This window comes from Pongo abelii, chromosome X (genome assembly GCF_028885655.2).
Source record: "Pongo abelii isolate AG06213 chromosome X, NHGRI_mPonAbe1-v2.0_pri, whole genome shotgun sequence".
In the NCBI taxonomy this organism is placed as follows: Eukaryota; Metazoa; Chordata; class Mammalia; order Primates; family Hominidae; genus Pongo; species Pongo abelii.
This window is the reverse complement of record NC_072008.2, coordinates 149,902,494-149,922,278: the sequence shown is the minus strand read 5'-3', so window position 1 is coordinate 149,922,278 and position 19,785 is coordinate 149,902,494. Positions and strand designations below refer to the sequence as shown.

Below are 19,785 nucleotides of genomic sequence, written 5' to 3'. Positions count from 1 at the left end.
TATGCGCCATTTCTTTGACCTCCAGCTCACCCCAACACAGCTTACAGAAACATTATAAGAGGGAGAAGAAGCATAGTACATTGCAGTTAATGGCATGCACTTTGGAACCACTGTCTAGTTTGTGATTTGGGGCAAGTAATATAGCCCTGTACATGCTTCACTTTCCCTACCTTATAGAGTTATCAGGATAATTAAATTAAATTAATGATAACTTATTTGTAAAGCACTTAGAACAATTTCAGGCACATAACAGGTATTACGCAGAAAGTTTTAAAATCAACAAATAAGTCTCTCTAGGCTTAGCACAGACATTACCACCTCCAAGAATCTTTCCATAATTTTGCTCTCACAAAACCAGGTTACATGCCCCTTCCCCTTAAATTTCTCCTCCGTGTGCTCTGGCTTCTCGTTATATTCATCACACTATAATGTAGTTGTCAATTGCTCTTAGGATTTCCCCATTGGAGTGATAGACAGGGCAGATGTTCTACAGCTGATAAATAGAAGTTTCCTTATGGCAGGAATTTTATCTTTTTTCCATCTATCAGATCCCCAGTGCCTAGGATAGTATCAAGTACAGACACATGTAACTAAAAAAATTTGTTGAATGAATTGTCTAAATTTTTCATCTGCTAAGATTCTTACTCCTTTTATATGCTCACCTATTATAGTACTTCACATTATAGATACACAATAATGATAACATTAACAGTAATTAATCAATATATACCTGTCATGAACTGCCTTGGTCTGTTTTGTGCTGATACAACTGAATATCTAAGACTGTGTAATTTATAAATACAAAAATGTTTCTCCCACAGTTCTGGAGGCTAGGAAGTTAAAGACCAGCTCATGAGGATGTGATGAAGGTCTTCTTGCTCTACCCTCACATGGTGGAAGTGAAATTTGCTGATGACATAATCTTACATAATTACAAATTTGCTGATGACATAATCTTACATAAAAAAAACCTAGAGACTTTACCGGAAAACTGTTAGAATTAATAAGTGAATTGAGAAAAGTTGCAGGGTACAAAATCAACATTAAAAATTAGTAGCATTTCTATGTATTAGTAACAAATAATCTGAAAAGAAAATTATGAAAACAATATGATTTAGGGTAGTAACAAAAATTAAATACCTAGGTGTAAACTCCACTAAAGAGGTAAAATACCTGGGTACTGTAAACTGTAAAACACTGATAAAAGAAATTTAAAAGACACAAATAAATGGAAAGATTTTCTCTGTTCATAAATACTATGAAAATGTCCATATTACTCAAAGCAATCTAAAGCCTTATTGCAATCTGTATCAAAATTCCAATGCTGTTTGTAACATGAATGAAAAAGAAATGTTATGAAATGTTTTGGGTATTGCTTTTCTGGTTGGAATCCTCTGTGGCCAGGGGTGCCTATGCTCAAGTTCTTATCCTGTGTCCAGAAAGAATGAGGTATGCACACAAGTAGAGGGTGAGCAAGATGAAGAGGAGCTTTATTCTGTGTTAGAACGGCTTAGAGAAGACCTGCAGTGAGTAGCTCCTCTCTGTAGGCAGGTCATCCTGTCATCTCTGCAGCTCTCAGCAGAGTGGGGGCCTGAAGTGAATGGATCCTCTCTGCCAGCAGGGCATCTTGAAGAGTGTTCAGCTCTAAGCAGAGAGGAGGCGCTGGAGAGGGTAGCACTTCTTGGCAACTGACTGTCCCAATGTCTGCTGCTCCCAGCAGAGAAGAGGCCTTGGAGAGGGTGGCTCCTCTCCGCAAGCATGCCATCCCAACATCTGCAGCAATTAGCAGAGAGAAAACCCTGGAGAGGGTAGCTCTTCTCTCCAGCTGGTCACCTTGATGTCTGCTCTGCCTTGGCTAAGTCTGGGGTTTTTATGGTCTTCAGAGGGAGAAAGTGCATGCTGACTGGTTCATGGACAACCATGGGCGGGCCTGGGAAAAAGCACCACGAGTTCCCTCTCTGGTCTACAGTACTGGCAGAGGAGCGCTTCAGGACTTTCTGGCCTGAAGGTGGGGCTTCACCGGGGACTTGCCGTCTTCTGCCCAGAGTCTGTCTGCCTCCCACTGCCATTCATGGTGCCCAGACTGTGCCAACTGGCACCTGCAGGCCAACACTGTGCTGCCCACTCCCCAGCTGCCTCGGCTTCCCTCCTATATACATCAGTGCCCAGAATTCAGAGGGGTCCAAGGAGGCAGGGGCCTAGTGTCAGCACTGCCTCAAGCGTGCACTCACCCAGCTGGGCTGCAGTAGCACCAGAGCTCAGCCCCAACTTTGTTCCAAGATCAGAGTGGGCTCTGGTAGTGGGGAGAGGCCAAGCAACGGGAACAGGCACTTCTGAGCCTGGAGGGGTACGGGGACCTACCCAGGTCCCCAAGAGTACAGAGAATCCTGTGTCTGCAGCCAGACTTGGATGGCTACAGCTGTACCCAGAGACCTCCCACCAACCCAACTTGAAAGGGGTGGGGCTCCCACTTGTACCCAGCTCCTGCAGGCTCTGTGGAGTGTGCATCCTCAGCCATACCTCTGTTATTGGAGCAGGTGCCAGCAACGGGGAGAAGCCAGGCGGCGGGAGAAGGCACTTCTGAGTGTGAGGGGTAGGAGACCCTCCCAGGACCCCAATAGCACAGAGACACCCAAATCTAGAGCTGCAGTGAAGCTCCTGCCTGCTCTGTGGAGGAGGAGGCCCCAGCCCCATGGGGACAGGGCTCCTGCCTGCTTAATGGAGTGTATAGCCCTGGCTGCACCTCCCTGCTGCAGTGGCATCTTGGCAATGGCCACTCTAGATGGGCCACTGCCACCGTCAAAAATACTTCAATTACTATGGAACCACAAGAATTCAGCAAATTCAAAAAACAGAAATCATACTATCCATACTCTTGGACCATAGTGCAATAAAAATAGAAATCAATGCTAAGGAAATTGCTCAAAAGCATACAACTTAATGGAAATTGAACAACCTGCTCCTGAATGACTTTGGGGTAAATAATAAAATTAAGGCAGAAATCAATAAATTCTTTGAAATTAATGAGAAAAAATATACAACATATCATAATCTCTAGGACACAGCCAAAGCAGTGTTAAGAGGGAATTTTATAGCACTAAATGCCCACATCAAAAAGTTAGGAAGATCTCAAATTAACAACCTAACATCCCAACTAGAGGAACTAGAGCAACAAGACCTAACTGCAGCTAGTAAAAGACATAAAAAAAAAAAAAAAAAAAATGGAGCTGAACTGAAGGAAATTGAGACACAAAAATCATACAATAGATTTAATTTTAATAACAAAAAGTGACCAGAGAGTTATGCAATCTGTCCAGGACTTCATTAAATGACAAGAAATGGAGATTCAATAAGTGTGGTTGAAGGCAATGACTAGAGAAAAAATTAAAAATTATTTTATGTTTATATCTCAACAAGTCCAGATACCACAAAATACTGATTGTAATGCACCTTTATCATCTCATGAATTCCCTTAATTCAGCTCTTTTCCTTCAGATTTGAATATAAAGCTATTAGACCAACATCTAAATAAAGCTAACAATTTATATCTTTTGAGAGACTAACTTTTTCTCCCTCAACTATACAGGCAAATCTGATTTTATCGCTTTTTACTTTTATTTAGCTTTGAAGATATTGCATTTTTTATTTTACAAATTGAAAGTTTGTGGCAATCCTTCATTGAGAAAGTCTATCGGCACCATTTTTCCAACAGCATGTGCTCACTTTGTGTAGCTGTGTCACATTTTGGTAATTCTTGCAATATTTTAAACTTTTTCATTAGCGTTATAACAGTTAGGGTGATATGCGATCAATGATCCTGAATTTTACCATTGTAATTGTTTCAGGGTACCACAAACCATGGCCATATAAGATGGCAAACTTAATAGATACATTTTCTGAGTGTTCTCACTGCTCCACTTCATGTCTTTCCCTCTCCTCTGACCTCCCCATTCCCTGAGACAGAACAATATTGAAATTAGGCCAGCTAGTAACTCCACAATGGCCTCTAAGTGTTCAAGTAAAAAGAGGAGTCACATGAGTCCCATTTTAAATCAAAAGCTAGAAATGATTTAGTTTAGTGGGCAAGGCTTGCCAAAAGCTTAGACAGGCTGAAAGTTAGGCCTCTTGTGCCAAATGATTATCCAAGTTGTGAATGCAAAGGAAAAGTTCTGGAAGGACACTAAAAGCACTATTCCAGTTTCATTGATATGGAGAAAGTTTTAGTGGTCTCTACAGAAAATCAAACCAGCCACACGACTCCCTTAAGCCAAAGCCTAATGCAGAGCAAAGCCCTTACTCTCTTCAAGTCTATGAAGGCTGAGACAGGTGAGAAAGCTGCAGAGGAAAAGTCTGAAGCCAGCATGAGGTGTAAGAAAAGAAGCTGTCTCCATAACGAAAAAGCAGCAAGTTCTGATAAAAGTTGGGCAGTAAGTTATCCTAAAAATCTCGCTAAGATAACTGATGAAGGTGACTACACGAAACAAAATATTCTCAATAGAAACAAAACAGCCTTCTATTAGAAGAAGATGTCATCTGGGACTTTGATAGTTAAAGAGGAGAAGTCAATACCTGCCTTCACCACTTCAAAGGACAGGATGACTTTCTTGATAGGAGTTAATACAGCTTCTGACTTTAAACTGAAGCCAAGGCTTATTTAACATTCCAAAAATCTTAGGGCACTTAAGAATTATGCTAAATCCATTCTGCCTGTGGTCTATACATGGAACAAACATAATGTGTTTGCACACCTAACAGACCACAGTGCAATGCAAACATAATTTTTTTTTTTTTTTGAGACAGAGTTTCACTCTTGTTGCCCAGGCTGGAGTGCGGTGGTGTGATCTTGGCTCACCCCAACCTCCACCTCCTGGGTTCAAGCGATTCTCCTGCCTCAGCCTCTCAAGTAGCTGGTATTACAGGCATGAGCCACCATGTCCAGCTAATTTTGTATTTTTAGTAAGGACGGGGTTTCTCCATGTTGGTCAGGCTGGTCTCAAACTCCCGACCTCAGGTGATCCACCCGCTTTGGTCTCCCAAAGTGCTGGGGTTACAGGTGTGAGCCACCGTGCCCGGCCCTGCAAACACAATTTTTATATGCACCGGGAAAACAAAATTTTTGTGTTACTCACTTTATTTTGATATTTATTGTGGTGGTCTGGGACTGAACCTGCAATATCTCCAAGTTATGCCTGTATTAAGGTTATGAGACCTGTGCAACAGCATGTATGATTTTCTGTTTTCCTCTCATGTTATTAGCTACATGTTTCCTCTCATGGTATTAGCTATACAGACAGTATAAAATAAATATAAAAATTCAAATAACTGTACAATAAAACTTGATATTCACTAAGAATTGCAACACTACTCAAGTTGAGCTGATATTTGACTGGAAGCACCACTAGGAAAGGACTCAAAATATATAATACAGTACTGATTTTCTGGATGTTTTATATCCATTCAAAATTTGATGGATGATAGACAGTTTAGGGATTTAACAGTATAATGTGTTACCGTGTGAATTAGGCAAAATCTGAGCTATGACATGTGAATACCATGTTGTTAATAATAACCTACCTGTTGTTGATATGAGGGGGAGAGAGCAAGGGGCTCACCTGCTCTGTTTTACCAGCAATCTATACCCAAATAGCTGAGGCCTGAAAATCCACTCGAAAGCCTTTATTCTTACAGATCAGTATTGGGATCACTTTCATTATGCAATCCTCACTATTCAAAGAGTTGCCATAGAATTACCAGTCATTTAAATCTTAAAGCTTTGACGTTTTAAGTTTTAAAAAAATTGGCCAATGGACTCCATTATGAATCTCATTAAAAGTATACACATTATTTTCAAAAGAATGAACATAGATACAATTTTGATTACAGTTGCTATTCATGGACCAGCTCCCGGACTATTCAAAGACGCCAGGTAGGATAGATTGTATTTTACAAAAATGACAGCACCAATAATGATCCCATCCTGCACGTTCCTCTTACAACATGAGGTTCACACTCTGCCTTTGAGAGGTGGGGGCTATGTTGACTCTTTTTAATTCTGGGAACACCTTTGTAATGACCAAGGAAAAGAACAAATTTAAACCCCTACTTCACAGTATAAACAAAATTAACTTGAAACGGATAGAAGGGACCTATATGTAATAGCCAAAACTATAAAACACTTTGAAGAAAATATTAGTGTAAATATTCATGATGCTGATTAGAAAATGACTTCTTAGATATGACAACTAAAGTACAAGCAACCAAAGAACAAATACATAAGTGAAACTTCATCAAGATGAAAAGGTTTTGTACATTAAAAGATACCATCAAGAAAGAAAAGAAAACCCAGAGGATATGAAAAATAATTCTAATCATATACTTTATAAGAGACTAGTATCTAGAATATATTCTAAAATTTTACAACTCAATAATCAAAAGACAAATAACCCATTTTTTAAATGGGCAAATGATTTCAATACAGATGTCTCTAAAATGATATAAAAATGGTCCATAAGCACACAAAAAATGCTTAACATCATTTGCCATCAGTGAAATGCAAATCAATACCACAAACTTCCTATCCACTAGGATGGCTATAACAAAAATACAGATCTTAAGTATCGGTGGGGATGTGAGAAAATTGAAACACTGTGCATTGTTAGTTGAAATTTAAAATGGTACAACTACTTTGGGAAACAGTGTATAAGAAAAAGAACAGCAAAATAAGCTCAAAGAATGTGGACATAAAAATATAATGATAATAAAGTTAACAGCAGAAATAAGTAAAATATAAAAATTAAATTAAGGATCACTCTGGGCATGGTGCCTCATGCCTGTAATCCCAGCACTTTGGGAGGCCAAGGTGAGATCACTTGAGGTCAGGAATTTGAGACCAGCCTGGGCAACACAGTGAAACCACTTCTGTACAAAACATTTAAAACTTGGCCAGTTGTTGTGGCACACCCCTGTAATCTCAGCTAATCGGGAGGCTGAGGTAGGAGGACCCATTGTCAGTTTCACTCAACACAATATAAAAATCATAAGCAAAGTATTACCAAAGTGAATTAAGCAATATATACAAAGGAAAATACCCTGTAACTAAATTGACTTTATCACATAAATGCACAGTTGTTCTATCATTAGAGGCTCAAATAATGTAAATCAAAATATTAACAGATAAACAGATTTAAAAAACATGATTTCAATCGCCTTTTAACATTTGGTAGAATTCAACATCAATTTGTTATTTTAAAAAACAGTAACTATTTTAAGAAATTGAGAGTATAAGAAAAATCCTCATAGTCTGACAAACGGATGTGCAAACAACCAAAGTAAATATACACTTATCTGTGAAAGGTTGAACTGCTTCCCCTCTGAGAACAGGATTAAGACAAAGATGCCTGGTGTTATCAGCTATACTCAACATTATATTGGATGTTCTAGCCAGTTCAGAAAGCAATCAAAAGGAAATGAGGAATGAAGAGTGTAGAAAAAAAAAATGTGTAACATTTTTGTGTTTAGAGAATCCTAACAAATCTACAGATAAATTATTAGGATTAATGAGAGTGTAGCAAATTTGTGGGAAAAAAATCAATATTCAAATATTAATTGCACCCTTTCCTTCCCTTGCCCTTCTTCCTTTTCCCTCTCCTACTCTCCTTTCCTTTTATTTTCTTTATGCACACAGTAGAATACTACACAATCTATAGCCACATATAAACATTAATGAATCATTTCACAAACCAAATGGAGGGCGAATAAAGCAAGACACATTATACACTGTTCTATTTAAATAAAGTGCAAAATCTGTTTAAACTAAAGTATATATTTAGGAGTGCAAACCTAGAAGGTTAGATCGCAAAGAAAATCCAAAAAGTATAGATACCTATTTATTTTTAGTACTTACGCATTTTTTAAAATGTGCTACATAGTACTATAACTAAAGATCTCAAAAAAATGTATGCATGAGACAGAGTAGCATTGATAAAGAGGCAATTTCACCTTTGGCTCTGTATATTTCTGTGTTGTTTAAACATATTACACAAAGGATACACATTTTCTATGAATCATATATGTAATTTACTTTTGAATATCAATATAGATTTTACAAACTATAAGAATACCCAAAAATTGTTTATATAAATTTTAAGAAAAAAAAAGTTTCAGAATGAGAGAAGACACAATGATTAGAGGCAAAACAAAAAATAAAAAGCTAAAACATTTGAAGGTCCCCATTAGTTTGATGAAGCTGAAGAAAAGGGCACATGTGTGGGGACAAAGCGGAGCTCTCTGTAATCTGATCTGTGAAGGGCTAGGGCTGTAGCACTTAAATGTGGTTTGAGGTCACACACACTGAACCACATGGCAGTACTCTTTTTACTTTGACCCTGGTGCCCAGACTGTGATCTAAACCTCATCGTAGCTTGTAATAAATTCCATAATTAGTAGCAATTCTAACAACAGAGAGTCAAAGAATTGATGAGGCCAGGAGAAAAGGTCTGCCCTTTAATCAGAAGCTATACATTCAAATCACCTTCAAGGCAATTTTCTGGGGCAAACCACTGTCCATGCATTTATATGTGGTTAATGAGTAGTGAAAAGCCCTTTGGAATGTTTAGAGGCCCTTTTCATTTGCACACAATTAGGGTAAAAATGAAATGTGCAGATCAACATTGAATGACATTCTTCTGGTATCTTTTTCTATCACATCATGCATGAAAACCAAAGGTCTCTTTGTCATAAAAGGGACTAAATTGCTTAAACCATGAATTTATAAACTTGCATTTTTCCCCTCTGAGAATTTGTCATGGTTTCTGAGTTCTCGAAAACTCCCAGAAAGCGATAATGCAATCAATTGCATATAAAACCTCAAAAGTCATAGCGGAAGACTAGTTGAGAAATTTAAGTTCAGAGGAGGAAGTATGAAAGGTAAATCGTAAATGTTTAATTTGGCAATTGAACCTTAAAAGATATATGTTTACCAGGGATGAGGGCTACTGTGACCAAAACAGCATGGTACTGGTACAAAAACAGGCACATAGACTAATGGAACAGAATAGAGAGCCCAGAAATAAGGTGACACATCTACAGTCATCTGATCTTTGACAAAGCTGAGAAAAACAAGCAACGATGAAGACTCCCTGTGTAATAAATGGTGCTGGGATAACTGGCTATCCATGTGCAGACGACTGAAGCTGGACCCTTTCCTTACACCATATACAAAAATCAACTCAAAATGGATTAAAGACTTAAATGTAAAACCTAAAATTATAAAAACCCTGGAAGACAACCTAGGCAATACCATCTTGGTCCTAGGTATGGGCAAATATTTCATGACAAAGACACCAAAAGCAATCACAACAAAAGTAAAAATTGACAAATAGAATCTAATAAGACTTAAGAGATTCTGCACAGCAAAAGAAACTATAAACAGAGTAAAATGACAATCTACAGAATGGGAGAAAATATTTTCAAACTATGCATCTGACAAAGGTCTAATGTCCAGTGTCTACAAGAAATTTAAACAAGTTTATAAGAGAAAAACAAACAACCCCATTAAAAAGTGGGCAAAGGACATGAACAGACACTTTTATAAAGAAGACATACATGCAGCCAACAATTCTAAGAAAAAAGCTCAATATCACTGATCGTTAGAGAAATGCAAATCAAAATCACAATGAGATACCATCTCACACCAGTCAGAAAGGCTACTATTAAAACTCAAAAAATAACAGACACTGGCAAGGTCTCAGAGAAAAGGGAACACTTATACACTATTGGTGGGACTGTAAATTAGTTCAGCCATTGTGGAATTCAGTAGCGTGATTCCTCAAAGAGCTAAAAGCAGAACTACCACTTGACCCAGCAATCCATTACTGGTTATATACCCAGATAAATATAAATCATTCTATGTAAAGACATATGCATGTGAATGTTCATTGCAGCACTGTTCACAATAGCAAAGACATGGGATCAACCTAAACGCCCATCAGTGACAGACTGGACAAAGAAAACGTGGTACATATGTATCATGGAATATTATGCAGCCATAAAAATGAACATGATCATGTCTTTTGCGGGAACACGGATGGAGCTGGAGGCTATCATCAGTGACAGACTGGACAAAGAAAACGTGGTACATATGTATCATGGAATATTATGCAGCCATAAAAATGAACATGATCATGTCTTTTGCGGGAACACGGATGGAGCTGGAGGCTATCATTCTAAGAGAAGTAATGTAGGAACAGAAAACCAGACACTGTGTGTTCTCAATTATAAGTGGGGAGCTAAACAATAAGAACTAAGGAATATAGAGAAGGAAACTGCAGACACTGATGTCTACTTGAGGGAGGAGGATGGGAGGAAGGAAAGGAGCAGCAAAGATAACTATTGGGTACTGAGCTTACTACCTGGGTGATGTAATAATATGTACAACAAACCCCTGTGATGTGTTTATCTGTGTAACAAACCTTCACATTTACCCACAAACCTAAAATTAAAATTAAAAAAAAAAACAAGAAAGAGTTTTAAAATACTTTTCTTGTGGCTCACGCCTGTAATCCCAGCACTTTGGGAGGCCAAGGTGGGTGGATCACGAGGTCAGGAGATCAAGACCATCCTGGCTAACACGGTGAAACTCCATCTCTACTAAAAATACAAAAACAAAATTAGTCGGGCGTGGTGGCGGGCGCCTGTAGTCCCAGCTACTCAGGAGGCTGAGGTGGGACAATGGCGTGAACTCGGGAGGCGGAGCTTGCAGTGAGCCGAGATCGCGCCACCGCACTCCAGCCTGGGAGACAGAGCAAGACTCCGCCTCAAAAAAAATAAAAATAAAAAAATAAAAAAATAAAATAAAATAAAATAAACTTTTCTTAAACATAGTTTTATATGTGATTCTAGGCAACTGGACATTGAACAGTCTGTAACTGTTTGTTTTGCATCTATCCTGTTAACTGCTTCCAGCTCACCCACACCTAGGCCATGGGTTTCATATAAAAAGCTTCATAACTCATGGAGTTCCCGTAAGCCCAAGCCCGGAGCCTCATTTTTTCTTTCCTTCTGCAGTCTTTAAACCATTTCATGTAGTCTTAGCCTACCTTTGTATTGACTCTGGAGTTGGCTGCAAACCTTAAGGACGCTGCCTTTGCTGTGAGAGTTATCTCAGTTACCCGTGTCCACAAAGAAGGATGCAGTGCCCTAACCTACACTCTGTCCAGGCTTATGCAGGGAAAGCACTGCCAGGCAGATCTAGAATCACGCTAGTCCCCACCCCAAGCCCTAAAGGTCCAAGGAGACAGAAATCGAACAATGTCTACCATTACTTCAAACTTTTGAACCACTATCTTCTAAAGTGGAGGCCCTCAAACTACAGCCCAATGTCAAAATCCAGCCCTTTTCCTGTTTTCATATGGCCTTTGAGATAAGATTAGTTTTTCCCTATTTAAAGGGTTATAAAGGCAGAAGGAGGAGGAGGACAGAAAGGAGGAAGAAGAGAAGGCAAAGGTGGAGGAGGAGGTGAAGCAAAGAAGAAAATGAGGCATACGCAGTGAAGACCATATGTGGCCTACCAAATCCTAAAATGTTTACTATCTGGCTCATCACAGAAAAAAATGTTTCCTGACCCCTGTTCTAAACCACAAACTTTGTCTTTTCAAGCCCTTGCATAAAATGCTCCCACGGCTTTCCATCACTCTCAGGATAAGCTCTACATTCCTCAACATAGTCTAGGCTCGATCATCTGACCCTATCACTTAGTCCCTGTCAACTTGGCCCCAACATCCACTCCCTATTCACAGAGCCTGAATTACTTGCTCTTTTGTGAACATAACATAAACTTTCATTCCACTGTGCCCTGTTTTAACATTCTCTCCTCTCCCTGGAATCCACTTTTCCTCTGGCCCTCTTGGAAAACTCTTCCTTAAAGGCTTAGCTAAACTGCCACTTCTCTAAAGCATTCTCTGAGTGCCCCAAGCTGAATTAAGATCGCCTCTGCACATCCACAGCATTTAGTTATGCCTTCTCTTAGTCCACTTAATATATTACTCGCTGAGCCAGCACTCTCAGTTGGGGACTGAAAGGTTTATCATTTCCATCTAGCTGTTTATATCCTGCGGACAGCCTAAAAGCAGTCCTAGGTTTGAATTTACTTCTGCTTCTATTTACTGTTTACTTAATTTGGGAAAACAAAAAAGATAGACCAACAGTCCCAAATTAGATGAATTGTCAGACAGTTGAAAAGAATATAGTGCAGGCCTAGAAAATGGTTTGAGAAAGAATCAAACCCTTACCTGCAAAGTGAAGACATCTTAAAGATATTCTTGGGAAAGAATAAGTTTTCATTTTATAGATATGTGAGGCACTCCATTCCAAGAAAATTGATGCTATGCTAGGAAGTCTCCTACCTGCAGTACTGACGTGATTAAAGGGATAAAAGGAAAAATGAGAAAAGATGAAATAAATGGCTAGATACTAAGGGAATATGAAGAAATCCACATGAATGTCTACCGGGCTCTAAATAACATGATCATTCATTTATAAAGATGAACTCAAAAATAAAATTAGTTATACTATACATATGCTATTTAATTGTATGAAAATGGTCAATAAGATGAAGTTTTGTTTTGTTTGGTTTGTTTTTTTTTTGTTTTTTTTTTTGTTTTGTTTTGGTTTTGGTTTTTTGGTTTTTTTGAGATGGAGTCTAGCTCTTGTTGCCCAGGCTGGAGTGCAGTGGCAGGATCTCGGTTCACTGCAACATCCGCCTCCCGGGTTTAAGCGATTCTCCTGCCTCAGCCTCCTGAGTAGCTGGGATTACAGGCAAGTGCCACCACGCCCAGCTAATTTTTGTATTTTTAGTAAGTCGGAGTTTCACCATGTTGGCCAGGCTGGTCTCTTATCTCCTGACCTCAGGTGATCCACCCGCCTTGACCACCCAAAGTGCTGGGATGACAGGCATGAGCCACTGTGCCCGGCCAAGATGAAGTATTAATATGGAAAAAGGTTCATGGAAAAGAAGTAGGTTGAAAAAATATATATACTATGACTTTTTATGTCACTTATTCGAAATAAAAGATAAAACACCCTTTATGTGTATATGTGTGTGTGTAAATGTCTACAAAAATTTACAAGGTATGCCTGATTAGCAAAAATGTTTCCTTCGTAAATAAGGGAGGAGAGTTTGGGGCTGATAATCCAAGAGAGTCAAAGGGTACTTTAACTGTTACCTTTACTTGCGAATTGTTTGACTTCTTAAAAATAATGAGCATTTTTTGTCAATTGAAATTAAAACCAATAAAATGTACATTCACATCATATCCAGATCCTACAAGACATAACATTTCAACAGGGTCTAAAAGAGTAGGTGATATATTCTCATTCATTTAGTTTTTAAATTGTCTTTCTCGGGTTTTAAATATACATAATAAAAGAAAATCACAGATGCTGAAATAGGTATTCCAAAGCTCAAAGACAAGCTGAGAAAATCAGAATTAAAACCACACAGGTTAAAAATTATTTTCTTTAAGAATGTTGAATGTTGGCACCCACTCTCTCCTGGCTTGTAGGTTTTCTGCTGAGAGGTCTGCTGTTAGCCTGTGCAGCAAACCACCATGGCACACATTTACCTATGTAACAAACCTGCACATTCTGCACAGGTCTCCCAGAATCTAAAATAAAATTAAAATTAAAGAAACACATGAACTAAAGCAGTTTCTATTAAAGGTGAATGAAACAAACAGTAGATGAAAGTTGGGTTACCATGGAAGCAACAGACATGAACATGTAGGAAAAAAAATAAAGGAGAAGGTTTTCTGCTCAGTCACGTCAAAGTCAGGTGTCTAGTCTGTTTCAATGTCAGATCCTGTAAGAGATGATGATGTTGGGCGCTGACGGTGGAGCGGGATTCATAATGAAGGTCCAGAGATAGCCCTAGTCTTGCCCAGCCAATAAAGTGCAGTGGATTTTTTTCTGAGTGCAAAATTTAAAATAAGGCTCAACGTATTCATTTCATCTACAGCAGAGAAGGCAGACCAAGTGGTGAGACTTTTGCTGAACTTGAGAGTATGAGGTCAAATTGGCCCGGAAAAAAGACAAAGAAACTATAGGACACAGATATGTTTCAGTATTCAAGTCAAACAATGTTGAAATGGATTGGGTGCTGAAGCATAGTGGTCCAGATAGTTCTGTCATGGCCAATGATGGCTTTGTACTCCCCTTTGAATGTAGCAAGGAAGAAATTGTTCAGTTCTTCTCATGGTTAGAAATCGTGCCAAATGGCATAACACTGATGGTGGATTTCCAGGGAAGGAGTACAGGGGAGGCCTTTGTGCGGTATGCTTCACAGGAAATAGCTGAAAATGTTCTAGAGAAACACAAGGAAAGAATAAGGCACATGTATATCAAAATATTTAAGAGCAGTAGAGCTGAAGTTAGAACTCAAAAAGCTTATGGCCATGCAGCAGCCAGGTCCCTATGACAGACCTGGGGCTGGCAACGGGCATAACAGCATTAGCAGAGGAGATGGCTTTGAGAGGATGCGGTGTGGTGCTTATGGTGGAAGCTATGGAGACTATAATGATTAAAATGGTTATAATGATGGCTATGAATGTGGGTCAGATAGATTTGGAAGAAACTTCAATTATAGTTTTTTAGGAATGTCTGATCATAGATATGAGGATGGTGGCTCTACCTTCCAGAGCACAATGGGACACTGTGTACACATGTGTGGATTACCTTACAGAGCTACTGAGAATGATATTTATAATTTTTTTCACTGCTCAGTCATGGAGAGTACACATTGTAATTGGTCCTGATGGCAGAGTAACTGGTGAAGCAAATGTCGAGTTTGTAACTCAGAAGATGCTGTGGCAGCTATGTCAAAAGACAAAGCAAATACGCATCACAGATATGTAGAACTCTTCTTGGATTCTACAATAGCACCAAGTGGTGGTGGTTATGGTAGCCAAATGATGGGAGTTATGGGCTTGTCAAACCAGTTCAGTTACAGTGGCCCAGCCAGCCAAAAGTTGAGTGATGATTATGCAAGCAGCTATGGTGGCTAGAGCAGCATGAGTGGATACGATCAAGTTTTGCAGGAAAACTCCAGTAATTTTCAATCAAACATTACATAAGTAGCCAAGGAGCAATAAACAGCAGCTACTACAGTAGAGGAAGCCATGCATCTATGGGCGTGAACAGCACGGGAGGGATGTCTAGCATGTCTGATATGAGTGGTGGATGAAGAATGTAATTGATCCTCATCACGGACTCTTGGCCAACTTTTTTCAAGAAAAAAACTTCAGTTTAACAGTTTTTGAAGTACAAGCTTGTGGTTTATGCTTACTCTCTAAGTGGAAATCAGGATTGTTCTGCAGACTTAATTAAGGCCCAGTGTTTTTGAACACAGTACTCCTCTAGGATGTAACAGTGAAGTTGAGTAAACTATAACTGTTAAAGAAGTTTTCGTTTTTCTCAAGTTAGTTATATTGTACAATGTACTGAAGCAGTAAATGTATTTAGGTTAAAGCAGTTGAATTAAATTAGTTGTTGCCCTTATACCACGTTACATTGAACACAGTTTGGATGCATGTTGAAATACATGCTTTTTTTTTTTTTTCGTAAAACTCAATATAAGAGCTGTGTCTGGAATTAAAGTAAAAATTTTTGGCACTTTTTAAAATTCTAGTTTCATTTAGTAACCTGTAGGGCATGTATGTTTAAGCTTTATTTAAGTTAATGGGAAAAAATTAGAGATTCAATACCAATACTTTAGGATTTTGGTCTTAGTGTTTATATGAAATTCTTAGGCCTTGATTTTAATCTTTCATTGTATTGTGATTTTCTTCTAGGTATATTATACCATATGAAACTCGTCAAATAAATCTTTCGTTTTTTAATTTTTTTTTTTTTTGAGATGGAGTCTTGCTCTGTCGCCCAGCCTGAAGTGCAGTGGCACAATCTCAGCTCAAGGCAGCCTCTGCCCACTTGGTTCCAGTGATTCTCCTGCCTCAGCCTCCTGAGTAGCTGGGATTATGGGAGCATGCCACCACGCCCGGCTAATTTTTGTATTTTTAGTAGTGATGGGGTTTCCCCATGTTGGCCAGTCTGATCACGAACTCCTGACCTCAGGTGATCTGCCTGCCTCAGCCTCCAAAAGTGCTGGGATTACAGGCGTGAGCCACTGCACCCAGCCAATCTTCCTTTTAAAAACCGAAAGAAGAAAGAGGAAGAAGAAGAAGAACAACAACAACAACAACAAGAAGGAGGAGGGAAAGGAGGGGGGTATTAAGACTTGGCACAACTAGTGATATCAGGTTAGAATAGATCGTCAGGGCTATCACATTTTGTAAGCCTTGAAGATCAATAAAGCTGAATAGTAAATTTCAGTGCAGGCTAAATTAAAATGTAAAGTAATTTTCTCCTCTCTGATTCATAAATTCATTTATTCATTCATCCGCCAAAGATTTGCTGAGTGCCTAAAATTTTCCAGACCCTATATGCTGGGTGTGAAAGATACAGAAAAGAAATAACTCACGCCTTTTCTTGTACTTCAAAAGCTCAGTATAACCAAGGCCTTTACGGAGAGTCAATGACTTCTGAGAGACTCACTGGCTGTCTGGGACAGTATTGTTCTATTTATTTCTCTCCCTTAAATATATTACAGATTCAACTCCTTTTATGTAGCAAGAACTGGCAGTGTGGAGTGGAGCTGTTCACCACCCGTTCACCATCTCTGCTTTCTGATTTCAAACATGGAGGTTGGCAAACTTTTAGTGTAAAAGGGCCAGATAGTAAATATTTTAGGCTTTGTGGGATAAAAGTCTAGGGCATTACATAGGTACTTATATAACCATTTAAAATGTAAAAACGATTCTTAGCTTGTAAGCCATGTGAAAACAGGGCCAGATTTGACCAATAATTTGCCAACACTTGTTCTAGTAGAAACATCTGAGGATGAGAGAGGGAAGCAGCAAAGTTGTTATTCCTAGTATTTAAGGTCAGATATAATAAAGAGCAAAATAGGCACGGTCCTTGCCTTCACAGAGTTTACAGAGCAGGCACACAGCTAGTCCATAAAGGAGGTCTTCGTATCTAGTAGCAACTGTAATCCCTTGAGGGTATATGTTTATCCCATTTCTCTTGCATGTCACAAAAAGAGCAGCTGTTTGAAAGCTTCTCTTACACTTACACCATCATTCTAAAATGAACTACTTGCATATCCGTATCCCCACTAGGTAAAAATCTCTGATAAGCCAAGGAGTATGTTTTATTTATCTTTATATTCTTAGTTCCTAGCACTCCCTGTGCCTTGTGCATGTTATACACTCAATAATTGCTTGTCAGATGAATGGAAATAAACTGTTTTTATCACATTATGTGTGTGCCTTTTTAGATGGTCACTTGTCTTTTTGCTAGAGTTAACTGTGTTGTAGAAAAGACTCTGAATTCAAAGGCTTCACTTTTGAGAATGAAAGGGGGCGTATATTCACTGCAGTTGACATCAACATAAGGTCTAAAAAAATCTTTGTGACAAAAATCTTTTTCAGCTGGCATTTGCAGCAAACTATTGTTTTCCTTTTCTCCAAGAAAAACTCTGCCTAACAACAATTTTCTTGTTGGTTTCACCAGGAGACTGTTTGCACACTCCTCTTATGAGATCGATCAGGTCTTAAATTTTTCTTTCTTTATTGTTTCATAAAGCTAAAGGACAGCTTTTTCTTATGTTGACTATTCCGTCTCTGTGCCCTGTGGGTAAAACTAAATACACAGGTAGTGACTACTCAAAAGCCTATCTGGATGGCTGAAACTGACACCTGTCTTCTATTTGAACATGTGTGAAGCTAAATGTGCCCTTGTAAGCATGAAAGATGCAAATGCTTTTAAAAATATACTCTATTTTTACCAGTATAAAAGGAATGCATATTCATTCTAGAAAATTTGAAGATGATAGAAAAATGGAAAGTAGGGGAATAGATTGTGTATATACTCACCATTTAAATATATCTGTTGTAATATTTTTCTAAAGTTTAAGCTTTATGTGCCTCAGGTTTTTCATCTGTAAATTCATTTATAAATCTATAAACAACAATACCTTCCTTAAAGTGTTGTAATGAGTCTTAGAATAATTAATACATGCATAATGCCTAAAAGATATTTTTTCTTTATTTAAAAAACTTGTATTTTAGGTTCAGGGGTACATGTGCATGTTTGTTATATAGGGAAATTCGGGTCATGGGGGTTTGTTGTACAGATTATTTTATCATCCAGATACTAAGCCTAGTACCCAATAGTTATTTTTTCTGATACTCTCCCTTCTCCTACCCTCCATCCCCAAATAGACCCCAGTGTCTGCTCTTCCCCTCCTAAAGGAGATTTTTAGAGAGTACATGCTCAACAAATGTTAAATAGTACTCCTCATACTGAATATTATCTTTTAGTGCCTTAACTTGTTTTGTTATCATTATATCATAATAACAAACATTCCTTATGTAATTAAAAATTTTACTTAACATATTTGGGAGGTCGAGGCAGGCGGATCACGAGGTCAGGAGTTCAACACCAGCCTGGCCAACATAGTGAAACCTCGTCTCTACTAAAAATACAAAAATTAGTCTGGCATGGTGGTGCACACCTGTAGTTCCAGCTACTCGGGAGGCTGAGGCAGGAGAATCGCTTGAACCTGGGAGGCAGAGATTGCAGTGAGCCGAGATTGCGCCACTGCACTTCAGCCTGGGCGACAGAGCAAGACTCCATCTCAAAAAAAAAAAATTTACTTAACACAATTATGGTCCAATGCCTCCAACACATTGTTACAATCAGTAATAATATAGAATATTACATAAAAGAACCCCTAACTCTTATTTTATAAAACAAACTGAAATCAGTTACAAAATTCATAAATATTAACATTGTTTGAAACGTTGATCCTATTTAACCACAATTGCCAGAATAGCCTAGAAAAGTCTGTTCATGAAATATTTATAGAAAACAGCTAAGTTTTCAACTATACCTAGGTGACTCTAAGACCACTTATAAAAACAGCATGCTTTGAAATTGTCCAAAGAAATCTTCATTTTAACTAAGCTTCAAATAGGTAATTGCATATTTGAATACTTATGGAAACTGAATCTGAATATTCAACTCTAAAGTAGCGCATCAAACTTGCCATAATTTTCTTATATTTTCTTGAATCACAGACTACAGATTACTCTTCATCAGTTATTAGCTTCTTTAATGATAGCATTTTTTAGTTTATATACTGTTTGTCCTCAACCTTCTATGTACTTTTCCATTTCAGAGACAAACTAATGCGTAAAATAGCCAGTGGACAAGAGTTATTCATTAAAACTGTGTCTATGAATGCAAAATATGATAGGTAATTCTGGTAACTGCCTAGATGAGAACCACATGAATGAAGAAATGTAAGTAATAACACCAACTTCCCAGGCAATAAATTAGCAATTGACTTGAAGTGTCAGTTCTCACAAGAAATACAAATAGTAAATATACATAACAAATAAGTTCAACTTGGTTAAGGGGTTAAAGAAATGCAATATTTAACAAACATGAGATGCAAATTTTTGTACAGAAAAGAAGAAAAAAATAAATGAAATGAGTCCCAATCCTGGAAAGACTGAAAAGAAATATGCTTATTTATGACTAGCATAATCCTTTCAATGAATAATTTGGTGATGTATATCAGGGTAGATAAAATAATTATACCCTCTGGCCCAACAATTCCCCACATGGAAATTTACCCTAAGTGACTAATCAAAGCAGCAAAGCTATGTA

At 38.2% G+C, this 19,785-nt stretch overlaps 1 pseudogene; it reads left to right on the top strand.

The window, feature by feature from the left end:
• Positions 1-13,867: 13,867 nt before the first annotated feature.
• LOC100458537 (heterogeneous nuclear ribonucleoprotein H-like) lies at positions 13,868-15,235 on the top strand (annotated as a pseudogene).
• The last annotated feature ends 4,550 nt before the right edge of the window (positions 15,236-19,785 follow it).